The 13,359-nt window shown below is 39.6% G+C and overlaps 1 non-coding gene across 1 annotated transcript; it reads left to right on the top strand.

Annotated features, from left to right (window-relative positions):
* The first annotated feature begins 9,870 nt into the window (after window positions 1-9,870).
* On the top strand, window positions 9,871-9,943 carry TRNAR-ACG. The gene has a single exon. It is a non-coding gene; the product is annotated as a tRNA-Arg (tRNA).
* Window positions 9,944-13,359: the final 3,416 nt, after the last annotated feature.

The raw sequence follows: 13,359 nt of genomic DNA, 5'->3' as shown, positions 1-13,359 counted from the left end.
GGAAGATCCTACCTTCAAATTTAATTTCCAATAATTATCCTTTAAAATATGATTTTATCCTTGAGTAAAAAAAACTGTTTATTAGGTATAATTTACATTTCAGTTTTCTTTCTTTCATCTTCTACGATTGTAGTAGTATTTTTGTACCTTCTTTATTTCACTCCATAAAAGTGCACAATAAATTATTTTAATGTGGAATGTCTTCTTAATTCTTCTGAATTTTTATGCTGAGAGATCCAATGTACATAGTAATTGTTAATATTGCGTAAACATGTTGCAGATTCCAAAAATTATAACCTACTTGACAAGGACACACGTGCAACGCACGTATCCAGAAACTAGTGAATTATAAACCGCCATGCACATGTTCATGCTCAAAGAATGTAGTAAGTAGCAAATACAGAAATATATGCATTTAAATATAACAAAAATATGTGTTATTTGTGGCTTGAATTATTTCCTTGTATTTTTAGGAAACCCGTGGTCCCTATAGGTTTAGGAAAATCCATTGTCCTAATAGATTTGGGAAAGAAAAATCTATAGTCAATATCAAATTGGGAAACCTTTCTCTTATATATTTGGAACCTTTTGGGATCTATATATAAGGGTTGTAGTTGGGGTTTCTACAGATTGTACTGTGCTTTTTTTCTCATTCATAGTGAAAAACTCTCTGCTTTTGCCCCGAGGATTAGGCTTAGCCGAACCTCGTTAAATCCTTGTGTTGATTTTTCTTCTTTATTTGCTTTGTGGTTGATTGTGTGCTAGTTAACCCACGATATTCCGAAACAATTGGTATAAGAGCAAGGTTCGGGTTTCTACATATAATCTAGGGTTAAGATGTCTTCATCATCTTCAACAAAGTACGAAGTAGAGAAATTTGACGGGGGTACTAGTTTCAGTCTGTGGAAGATTAGGATGAAATTGTCCCTCGTGTTACAAGGGCTATGGAAGGCAATTGATGATGATTTTTCTGAAGAGATGAAGGAGACAGAGAAGGCAGACCTGAAGGAGAGGGCTTTGAGTGTGATCTTCATGAGCGTTACAGATAGCGTTCTTCAGGAAATTGCTGAAGAAACACCTGCAGCAACGACATTGATGATAGGCTATAATTACGTATTTTAGTCGTTTATTACACTCTAATTTACTGCACTTTAATTGAGGTTGAGCTTTAGTCGCTAGTGTTTTGCACTAATTGTGTATTTTATGCCTTGTAGGAGTGATTCCGAGCTATGTAGATATTATGGAATGAATTCAAGTAATTTGGAGCTTTGAAGTCTGAGTAAAAGCCCAAGGAATCAAGCCGGGATCGTGTTCGGGGAGCAACGGATTATAGTTAAGAATAAAATGGAGAATCGAGCGGGCATACGGCGCATTGTCTAGTAAAATGTACAGAACTTTTCGCTCAGAACTCCATTTGGGCTCCACAATATATCGTTGGAAAGCTATTTGAAACAACTTTCATGTTTTGCATATTTGCGAAATCCCACAACCGCGGGCAGCGTGGCATGCGGCGCGCCTGTGGAAATTTCCTACAGCCTGTCAGAATCAGCTCTCTGAACTTCCCCACAAGCACACCGCGTGGCGCATTGACCCATGCGGCGCGCCTGTGCAAATTTTACAGAACCAGAGCCCTATTTCGCAAAGGAAAAGGTGTTTCGTTTGGGCCCAACTCTATTTGGTACAATTACATGTAAAAATGCTATTTTGAGAGAGAGGGGACTTACTTTTGACATAATTTAGACCTATGGAGGCTAAGGAGACCGGGAATTTGACCTAAGGAGGAAAGAACACACTAGGAGCAAGGCGGAGAATTCTTCTACGAGTTTTTCACTTCCTTCTTCCTATTTTCATTATTGGTTATGAATTCTAGTATTGTAGTTATGCATACTATTATGAATAGCTAATTTGTTATCTAGGATTTTGATGGAACCTATTGGAGGATGATTTTCCTGTTACGTTAATATAGTTTTGCCGTAGTATTTTCTCTATTTGTTCAACTACGTTATTATTGTGGTTGGTTGAAGAGCTCCCAATCGACTATGCCTATTTAGTGCGTATTACTCAGGAGAGTGCATATTTAGGTAGTTGTTGAACAACATCTCTCCTAACGTATATGAGGGATCAATACGAAGGGTTTAAAGGTGGGATTAGGGATAACGAACCTTGGGTGCGATCCGAGTAAGCCGTACTTAATGCCAGCTAGCGTAATTCGAGAGAATATGTATAGTAAATTGTGGTAATTACTCGGGAGAGAGTTACGTCAGTTAGAGCGCTCATGATCGGTAGAGAATACTTAGGCGATCTATAGAAAACGTAGCCGGAAGGATTCGGCAATAGGGGAAATCATAGCTCTATACCTCCTGAATCTTGTCTCTAACCCTTAGTGTCTTTAGTTGTTAATTTACTATTTTAATTTGTTAGTTAATTAGGTAAACACAAGAACCTTAATATCTATAAGTTAGGAATTGTTCAAGCTTATCTTCTTGGTGATATTGAACAACTGTAGCTAAGCCTTAGTTCTCTGTGGGATTCGACTCCGGACTTGTATACCGGATTATATTTGCAACGACCGCTTAGTCCTTTTTATAAGGCATATTTGGGTGTGATGAAATTTTGGTGCCATTGCCGGGGAACTAACGGTGTAGTTGTAGCTGTATATATTGCTAGGTTTTCAAGTTTGAACTTTTATTTTATTTTATTTTTTTTATTTCTTGTTATTATAACTGTTGATTTGAGAAACAGGACATCTTGGAATTATGGGTTTTTAGGTGTAGATAATTCTACTATTGATCCTCATACATATTGTGAGGAAAACCACCCGTATCAAAATTATCAAAATATTCCGAGAGCGAGTTATGTGCACCAACTCAATCTTATTTGTGGAATGTGTGTGATGTCTGTGGTGGAAAAAATTGTCACTTTTATGGTTCTACCTTTTCTTGTGAAGTTAATAGGAACAAAAAACATGGGGATGCAGACCTGAAGGAGATCAAAGATATGTTAAAGTGCCTTCTGGAATAAAATAATGAAAAACAATTGCAGATAGAAAGGCAAGAGGCAACTATTCGCAACTTGGAGGCTCAAGTGAGTCAAGTGGTTGAAGGTTTTAATGCTCAGCAAGCCGATTTTGGGGATAGGAGCCAAGAAGAGCGTGAATTTGAGGTGCTAATTGAGGAGGCCAGAGTAGAACATCAACAACCTAGCCAACTACAATTTGAGGATGTCGATGTTGAAGAAGTGAGACTAGAATCAGCCAAGGACATTGAGGATATAAATTTTGTTCACTCTAGTATCATTGATGTTGATGAAGTTGAAACTCCCGAAGTTCATGTGTTTGTGCGCATTGGGCCTCACTCCAAACATTTTTTTACATTGTGCTTGGATGACAATATTGAAATAGAATCATCCAAGCCGATTGAGAAGTCAAGGAATGAGGAACAAGGTGCCTGCATTTTGGAATTTTTCTTGCCAGAAAGACAAGACTACATACCTCATCTAAAAACCAAGAAGTGTAGAGTGGTACTGGTTACTTGGGCCAATTAGATTTGTTCCTCCGCCCTTGGAGCATAGCCGAAAACTTGATGCCAAATTGGGGTTCAATTCATAAGCTCGAGGTGGAGGCAAAAAGTGATTCGTGTTGTGCCGCGACGTTAAATCAAGCGCTTGTTGGGAGGCAACCTAGCTTTATTGCTTTCTTTTATTTTTTATTTCCTTAATTGTATTATGTTTGTAGTGTCGATTTTTGATTTTCCAGTAGCATGAAAAGCAAAGCTATTGGAAGGATGCAACAACAAACCAGACGGTTGGAACTAAGTGTGAGGTACCCGCATGAAGGATCAGGCCTGGGACAAGTCAGAGTACCCCATGAGCTGCTATTGCTTCAGCCTTTGGCCTACCGGGGAGTTTCTATTACCCTCTTATTCGTTATGATGTGCATTGGGGACAACGCACAATTTTAAGTGTGGGGCGAGGAGGTTGTCTAGGTGACTTTATATGCTACTTTAGCTGTGTTAGTTTAATTGAATAATGCTTTAAAAAAAAGATTGCACTTTTCTCCACGATGGATCTATTAGACAATTTTCTTGAGGGATTTAAGTTGAAAGAAAAAAAAGACAAAAAGATCTTCTTTTGTTGGGTAGTGTAGCAATTCCCCCTTGGTTTTTCTTTGTGTCGTGATTCTTTTCCAAGGGTTTTGTTTGAACCGTGTGTAGCTAGTTTTTTTTGGAATAGGAGCCATTGTGCTGTGTTTTGAATTGAAGCAATATATCTTGACTTTGTTATGCCTTGAGAGTAGTGAGTACTTTGGCTGTGACGCTTAGGCTCAGTTTTCACTCTAGTATAAGTACCTTAAATTGTATGATCTTAACTTTGCTTAACTGCTTTGACTAGAGTGTCTTGATGCATCCAATCCTGAGTGAGTTATGTGCCAGGTGTGTGTGAGGTTTGGGTGTTATTCTGTGCATTGCAGTTGATGCCTAGAACTTGCCCCGTGTGTTTGCAAAGCGAAATAGTAGTTTTGTTCAGTCTTGGAAGTGATATAGGGGTTTCTTTTTTGAGCCAGATATGTATATTTTACCCGTCTAATTGTTATGTATCGTAGTTAACCCATTTTGCTTGTAATCCTGTTTCTTTGGCAACCACATTACAAGCCTTACACCTTTGTTTGAATTAACCATCTATTTGAACCTTTTCACCTCTCATGAGCACTTGAATTGTTATGAACTTTGTAAAAGTTAAAGTGTGGGGTGGTTGGTTTGGCTTTTGAGTGGAACCAATGAAATAAGGAGAAAGGTGCACTGTTTTGAAAAAAGTAAGAGCCATTTGAATTGAAAAAGAAAGAAAAGGAAAAAATAGTTGTATTGCTGTGAAAAAAAATATTCCTTGATAAGTGGTGACTCTTGATGTAATTGTGCTTAAAGAAGTATGGGGTAATATACATTGATGTGAATGTGGAGTTTGGTTTGACATAAGTATGGGGTTTGCATGTTAAAGTATATGTATTAAAGTGCTTAGGGATGTGTAGTCACTCTTATATCTAAATGTATCCTACTCGTCCCGCAGCCTACATTACAACCAAATAAAGTCCTACTTGATCCTAGACTGAATGAGCTCGATTAGTAGAGTAATACACTACCGGCAAGCCTATGGTGCATCTTGTGTGGCATATGAATGTTATTTCTGAGAGTGAGTGAATTCTTTCTATCTTGAGTTCCTAATTGTTCTTAACTTTTATGGTGTATGGAACTACTCTCTTTTGTTGTGTGAGGGCACTTGATTCATGAAGAAAAGGCAATATTGTGGACCTCTATGTTAGAGTAAGTGAGTATGTTGTGAATAATGCGTGGTAGTTGTGAAGATGTTATGCTTTTGTGCTTAGTCTATTTTAAATATTCTTGGTGTGATGAGTTAGGAGAATTATTTAAAAAGGCCGTGTCTATATAAAGTGTAGTTTGATTGCTCGAGGACGAGCAACGGTTTAAGTGTGGGGTGTTGATGATAGGCTATAATTGCGTATTTTAGTCGCTTATTGCACTCTAATTTACTGTACTTTAATTGAGTTTGAGCTTTAATCGCTAGTGTTTTGCACTAATTGTATATTTTATGCCTTGTAGGAGTGATTCCGAGCTCTCTAGATATTATGGAATGAATTCAAGTGATTTGGAGCTTTGAAATCTGAGTAAAAGTTCAAGGAATCAAGCCGGGATTGTGTTCGGGGATCAACGGATGATAGTTAAGAACGAAATGGAGAATCAAGCGGGCATAAGGCACATTGTCTAGTAAAATGAACATAACTTTTCGCTCAGAACTCCGTTTGGGCTCCACAATATGTAGTTGGAAAGCTATTTGAAAGGGTTACAACTTTCTTGTTCTGCATTTTTGCGAAATCCCACTACCGCGGCGCTTGGTGCGGCACGGCGTGCAGCATGCCTGTGGAAATTTCCCGCAGCCTGTCAGAATCAGCTCTCTGAACTTACCCACAAGCACACAGCGTGGCGCGTTGCCCCATGCGGCTTGCCTGTGCAAAATTTGCAGGGCCAGAGTCCTATTTCGCGCAGGAAAAGGTGTTTCGTCTGGGCGCGACCCTATTTGGTATAAATACATGTAAAAACGCTATTTTGAGAGAGAGAGAGAGGGGACATACTTTTGACATAATTTAGACCTAAGGAGGCTAAGGAGATCGGGGATTTGACCTAAGGAAGCAAGAAAACACTAGGAGCAAGGCGGAGAATTCTTCTACGAGTTTTTCACTTCCTTCTTCCTATTTTCATTATTGGTTATGAATTATAGTATTGTAGTTATGCATACTATTATGAATAGCTAATTTGTTATCTAGGGTTTTGATGGAACCTATTGGAGGATGATTTTCCTGTTACGTTAATACAGTTTTGCCGTAGTATTTCCTCTATTTGTTCAACTGCGTTATTATTGTGGTTGGTTGAAGAGCTCTCAATCAACTGTGCCTATTTAGTATGTATTACTCGGGAGAGAGTTCATATTTAGGTAGTTGTTGAACAACATCACTCCTAACGTATATGAGGGATCAATACGAAGGGTTTAAAGGCGGGGTTAGGGATAAAGAAACCTTGGGTGCGATCCGAGTGAGCTGTACTTAATGCCAGCTAGCGTAATTTAGGAGAATATGTCTAGTAAATTGTGATAATTACTCGGGAGAGAGTTATGACAGTCAGAGCGCTCATGATCGATAGAGAACACTTAGGCGAATTTATAGAAAACGTAGCCGGAAGGATTCCGACAATAGGGGAAATCATAACTCTAGACCTCCTGAATCTTGTCTCTAACCCTTAGTATTTTTAGTTGTTAATTTACTATTTTAGTTTGTTAGTTAATTAGTTAAACACAAGAACCTTAATATCTATTAGTTTGGAATTGTTCAAGCTTGTCTTCTTGGTGATATTGAACAACTGTAGCTAAGCCTTAGTTCTCTGTGTGATTCGACTCCGGACTTGTAAACCGAATTATATTTGCAACGATTGCTTAGTACTTTTTATAAGACATAGTTGGGCGTGATCAGGCATGAAGAATCTTTAAGATCTGTATTCTATGAAATCGCTAACAAACTGCCTCTACCTGAAAAGAGGTTATACAATCTCCGTATGAATGAAGGTACACCTGCTAAAACTCACATTGATGAGTTTAATTCAATTATTATGGACCTGAAGAATATGGATGAGAGTGAGGATCAGGCCTTGATTGTGTTACGTTCTTTATCACCGTCTTATGATACTTTAGCCGATACGCTTCTATATGGCAAAGACAACATTTCACTAGAAGATGTTAGTAATGCACTAAAATCTAAAGAGTTGAAAAAGAGCTTTCCAGACAGCAGAATTGAGGGCGAGGGTCTTGTGATTAGAGGAAGAACACAACAAAAGGACTTCAACAAGAAAAAGTCAACCGCCAGATCAAAATCTAGAACAAAGAAGCAACACTGTTATGAGTGCGGGGAGCAAGGTCACTACAAGAGAGATTGTCCTAAGCTGAAGGAGAAAAGAGGGAAGTAGAAAATAGATAATTCGGCAAGTATTATTGACACTTGCAACAACGCCAAAAACTTGTTGTGGCCAAAACGCACACGTACGTATACGCGGTCGTTAAGTAATAAAGTGACTAAAAGTCGAATGTCGAACCCACGAGGACATGTGATTAACTATTAACTAAATTAGACTATCCTAATTATCTATACAAAGATTAAACCCAAAAGTAGTGATGCTAAAGTAATTAAACCAAAAAGAAAATAACTAATGAACTTTAAATAGAGGAAGAGCAGATTTTTATGTTATCAATGTAATGAAAACGATCTAGGGTCATGGGCTATCTAACAATCCTATTGTATTCTTCAATTGAATTGACTAACTAATTCATCTAGCTTACTGGTTGACAGGGTTAATATTTCTTGTAAGAATCTGTCGAGTTCATACTCGCCTATTCAAGCTAACCTAACGCCTATATGTCTATGGAGTTAGAATCAACAACAACGCATTTATATTTCCTGTACATCAACCAAGCAAGGCAATTAGGTATATGTCTATCCTAACCGCGAATCTGTTCCCCGATGCCCAGGTTCAAGAACTTTCTCTACTCAATCCTATATGCAATCTAGAATTTCCACTTTCGAGTTCAATTCTAGATTCGTAGATAGTATTCAATTGGCGATCAAGCAATCAAATAATTAAGTGCAGGATTAAATAAATAAACCAATATGATAAACTAAGAAATCAAAATTAATATCCGAATAACAATAGTCATGAAAGAACCACAACCCTAGAACGTGAAGTTTAGCTCCACATAGACATGGTAGCAAAACAACAAATCATACAAAGAAACATAAAAAATACAAAGTTTGGTGGAAGAAAGATGAGACCCGGCCTCCACGGCGGCTCTGTGCTCTTCCTATGTCGAATTCCCTTCTAAAGTATGTTAGATCACCTAAAAGGGCATTTTTGGCCTATATATTGCGTACAAAAGTCGTGAGCCAAAGTTCTCTCATTCCTAATCCGAATCAGCTTCAGGGATTGATGCTGGGGTGGATGCTTCGCATCCACCTCGTCCTCCGCTTCTCAGCTTTGCATGCTAGGGTGGATTTCTCAGCTTTGCATGCTAGGGTGGATGCTCGCATCCACCCTTTGTTCCTCCATCTCAGCTTTGCCTAGGTGCGGAGGCTATGGGGATGCTATGGGCCGACTTCACTGCTAAGGGTGCACCAAATAACCTTCTTTCCAAGGTTGGATGCGACGCATCCACCCTTTTCTCCTCTAGTTAGAGCACCTTTTCTTCATATTTTTGCACTCCAAACACCCTAAATCATCACACACAACTCCATTAGTCATAAAACTAATAATTAAAGCATGTTGGGCATTTTCAACACCAAAAAGCACCAAAAAGCGGTTAAAACATGAGTGAAGTAATATCAAAACATATAGAAATATGCCCAACATCAGTGACGATGTAGGGAAAGTCTGTGCTATGAGTTCTAGTCATGCGCAAAATTCTTGGGTTCTTGATTCTGGTGCTACTTTCCACACAAGAATTGGTTTGCAACTTACAAGCAAATGAGTGAGATTGTCTATATGGGAGATGATAATCTATTACCAAGGTTTGGAAAATGCATAATAATATTTCACGATCATAAAGAATTACCATTTGGCTGCAAAGAAATAGTACTATATCGAACTACATTTTGGGCAAAGGGAGCTTGAGGAATTTATTTACACAGAGTGCGAAAAGCAGAAAGAAACACTCTATTCCCACATATTAATATGCATGTTGAGATAGCTGCACATTAAAGAAATTAGCGTATAGTGTATAAAATAGCCTGTCAAAATCAGACACCCCGCCATATGTATACAAAACAACCTCCATATTCCTGTTAAACCTGTATACAAAGGCAAATTTAAGATTTAGAGTCAGTGAGCTCAAAATAATTTTTAATTATTTTGCATATATATATAGAGTTCGTGTCCAAGTAATAAGTTCATCAAACCTACAAAACACATCCTAGATCCCGGTCAGACAAGCTCAAAACTTGTCCATGTAAAACTAGAACTGTTAATTGACAAATTCCATTTGACCACAAGTTGGGGAGAAAGGAATATTCCACAGCCTGAGAATATCACCCAAACCCAGCCATTGTATGAAAAAAAACATTATATTCATAATTGAACTGTTAATTATGAGCTATCAGGGATGTTAAAACAGCATATTAGTATCAATCATTTATGTCTAGATCCCATATGAAGATAGGATCGACTGTTCCAGACAAAATAAAAAGTACAGTAATTATTACTGAAAAATACTCTAAATCTCACTAACAATGAAATTAACTAAGTAGTTGATAAGCTGCTCAACAAGGACTCTGTGGCCCAATGGATAAGGCGCTGGTCTACGAAACCAGAGATTCTGGGTTCGATCCCCAGCAAAGTCGATTGTCATTATATTGTTTTTGCTTCACCTGAGCCAAGTTTCTATCAGAAACAACTCTCTACAAAGGACAAGCAGAACTAACTATATGTGTATAGAAAATCTCCTCATGGTCAATCTGAAGTACTGCCAGAGGAGAATTCTTAAAAGTCACATATTACAAGGAGATCAATTTCACCTTTTATTCGAGAGACGCACTATGTTAGTTGTCGAATTCGAGAGAGTTGAAAGGAAAGTTTTATCTCAAGACCAATCCAAAGTGCCTGCCCAATTCCTCCCGGAGAATTATCGACACATCATAAAGAACTCATCTATTGTTTGAGAGTCATAAGTAACAACTTAGAGACAAAAATCAAAGGATATTTAGAGCTGTGCGAGCAAGAGAGCAGTATTGCATAATAATTACACGCAGGGGCACAGTTGGCTCACGAGGAGAATGGCTGATGATAAACATCTAGTTGGTGGCCTGAGTGAACACCCAAAACGCTGGCTGAGTGATATCAACTGTTGAACACTCATGATGCTGGTCGACTGAACACAAGAAAGATAGCCCATATCTACTGATACGCGGCGCCTTCCTGAGATTCCTTGGAAGGGCGACGTACGGCTAGGCAACTGATGTCAGTACAGTTGCTGTCCGCCAACTGAGGTCCCCTCCGTACGCTAGACGAGATTGTCAGTGCCGTACGGGAAAATCAATATCAAGAGCAATTGAGAGAACAGAAATGAGAATTCAGAATGAAAGAAAGCTTGATTGCATTAATGAAAGCTATTACAGAAAAGCAACGCGGTGTCGAGGGGGAGAGACACCAGTACAGAGAATTGCTTGCTTGCTAGAAAGTTTTGATTGCTTGATCCCCCCTAATAGTACTTAAAAAAAATAATCCAAAGTTACAGGAGTAGACCTAATTAAGCTAGAAACATAATGGAAGTGCATGAAATAAAACTACTCTATATTTACAATGAAAATGACTTAGTCTTCTATAAGGCAGCAGGAGGTCCGTTGTCAGCAGCAGTGTCTTTGGCATCACGGCCTGCGTGCGCGGCGCTGTTGGCTTCTGCCTGTGGCTTGGCGCTCGCGAGGGATATCGGTGGGGCGACAGAGGCACCTGCGCGCTTCTCACTTGGCGCGGCCAAGACCACGGGGCCGTCCGTGGCGCTAGGCATTGGGAGGTTCGCTAGGACGCCACGGGGCGCGCCCAAGGGGTCATGGGGCATGGCTGGAAAGCCGCCCATGACACTACGGGGCGTTTAGTATTCTGCCTGTGTACGGTCGAAATCAGGTATGTCCGATTTCACGGGCTCGAGGGGTCGGCTTAAGCCAGGATGGGTCGAGTTCGAGCTCGATGGACCAAGTTTGAGCCCAATGACAGAGTACAAGGCTCGAGGATCGAAGTATGCGATGTGTATCGAAGCCGAGTATGCCCAACCCTGAGATGATGCCGTTATGGGTTTGTAACAGAAAGAGCAAGATTCCAGCCATGTCCCCAAGATCATGGCATAAATTCAGAATAGATTCGTACGACTTAGTACGAATCCGTACTAGGCGGTTAGACAGTAGTAACAATAAGATTCCTTACTGTAAATAGGAATGCACCTTATTTAGAGTTCCCCTGCTATATAAAGGGGACCCCAATAATATGTAACCATCACGAATCATTGGCAAAAAAATACACTCTCAAACTTTCTCGCTCATTGTTCATCATAATTGTCCTTTAACTTTACTGTTCTTATTTTACTATTCTTGACCTACCTCGAGGACACCTTAGCTCGAGGTCGAGACTGGCTTGCACACTGGTTTGATTTTATTTATTTCCTTCATTTATACGTTAGTTTTCTTGGTTATTAATTGGTATTAAACTAAATCACATATCTTTAAAACAATAAATCGAGTTTAATTGTTACTCGTATTTTCGAGGTAAATAGTTTGGCGCCCACTGTGGGGCTAAAGATAATAGTGATTATTTCAGTACCGATTTTAATAACACACGTTATTTTCACACTTGTTCCTGTCAAGAATTTTTGTTCTCGGGTTAAAACATGTCAAACTCGCAAAACGCACCCGTACACGGCGATAATGGTCTTGGATTTCATGGGGAAAACAACAATATAGGAGTCGATGTACCACTGATTAACCCTGGGAAAGTGCCAAATGTGGAACCAGTCGATGTTAGTTAGCATATTGCTTTGAATGCGGATTTAGGCGGAGACCTCAAGGAAGTGTACGCAGGGAAGCCCGACCTGGTGGCCAAGGAACACAGGGTATAGGAGATGGGGGAGTCAACCTCCAAGTAATATTCGAGATGCTACAAGCTCAACAAGTTGCTATCACTCAGCTTCAAAGTTAGCACAAAACTCCAAGTATAGTTGAACCAGAAAACAGTCGGCGTACTGAGCCGATACCGGAAAGATCAAACGATAATGGCTCGGGGACTGATCCCACAATTATGACGATGCTCGAAGAACTCACCAAGAGAATCGAGTTCGGGGAGAAGAAGATTGAGGATAATGACAAAAAAGTGGAGACTTATAACTCCGTGTTGATCAAATACCGGGGGCACCCCCGATCTTGAAAGGTTTGGATGCCAAAAAATTCATACAAAAGCCATTCCCTTAGAGTGCGGCTCCGAAGCCCATTCCTAAGAAGTTTTGCATGCCCGATATACCTAAATACAACGTGACAACCGATCCTAATGAACATATTACCTCATACACTTGCGGGATTAAAGGAAACGACTTGAATGATGATGAGATCGAATCAGTATTGTTGAAAAAAATTTGTGAAAACTTTGTCAAAGGGAGCCATGATTTGGTATCACAACTTGCCCCAGAACTCTATCGATTCATTTGCTATATTACCAGACGCCTGTATGAAAGCACATGCTGGAGCCATAAAGGTGGCGACAAGGAAATCAGACGTTTTTAAGATAAGACAGAGGAATGATGAGATGCTAAGGGATACGTATCTCGATTTCAAATGGAGAGAATAGAATTACCACCGGTCTCGGATGATTGGGCAGTAAAAGCCTTTATGAAGGGTTTGAACGAGTGGAGTTCGATCACGTCACGTCAATTAAAGCAAAATCTGATCGAGTACCCAGCTGTGACTTGGTCAGACATACATAATCGTTACCAATCGAAGATCAGTGTCGAGGACGACCAGTTGGGAGCCCCCTCGGGTTCAGTTCATCCTAATAGATTGGTAGTTAAGGTCCGAGGGATACGGATAGAGAACAAAGATCAAGCAAAGAACGGTATCAACCATATGTCGATCGGATAAACAACGGTTCGGGGCATAACGCTCCTCGGAAAGATCGAAGAAATGATTGAGGTCAAAGCTTTCGGGGACTTATGAGTAAGAATGGTTTTGATAAACATACCGACCTCGCGGAAGCACATCGGTTGTCGGAGTATAATTTC

This window comes from Nicotiana attenuata, unplaced genomic scaffold (assembly GCF_001879085.1).
Source record: "Nicotiana attenuata strain UT unplaced genomic scaffold, NIATTr2, whole genome shotgun sequence".
Taxonomy (NCBI): Eukaryota; Viridiplantae; Streptophyta; class Magnoliopsida; order Solanales; family Solanaceae; genus Nicotiana; species Nicotiana attenuata.
This window is presented reverse-complemented; position numbering and strand designations above follow the sequence as displayed.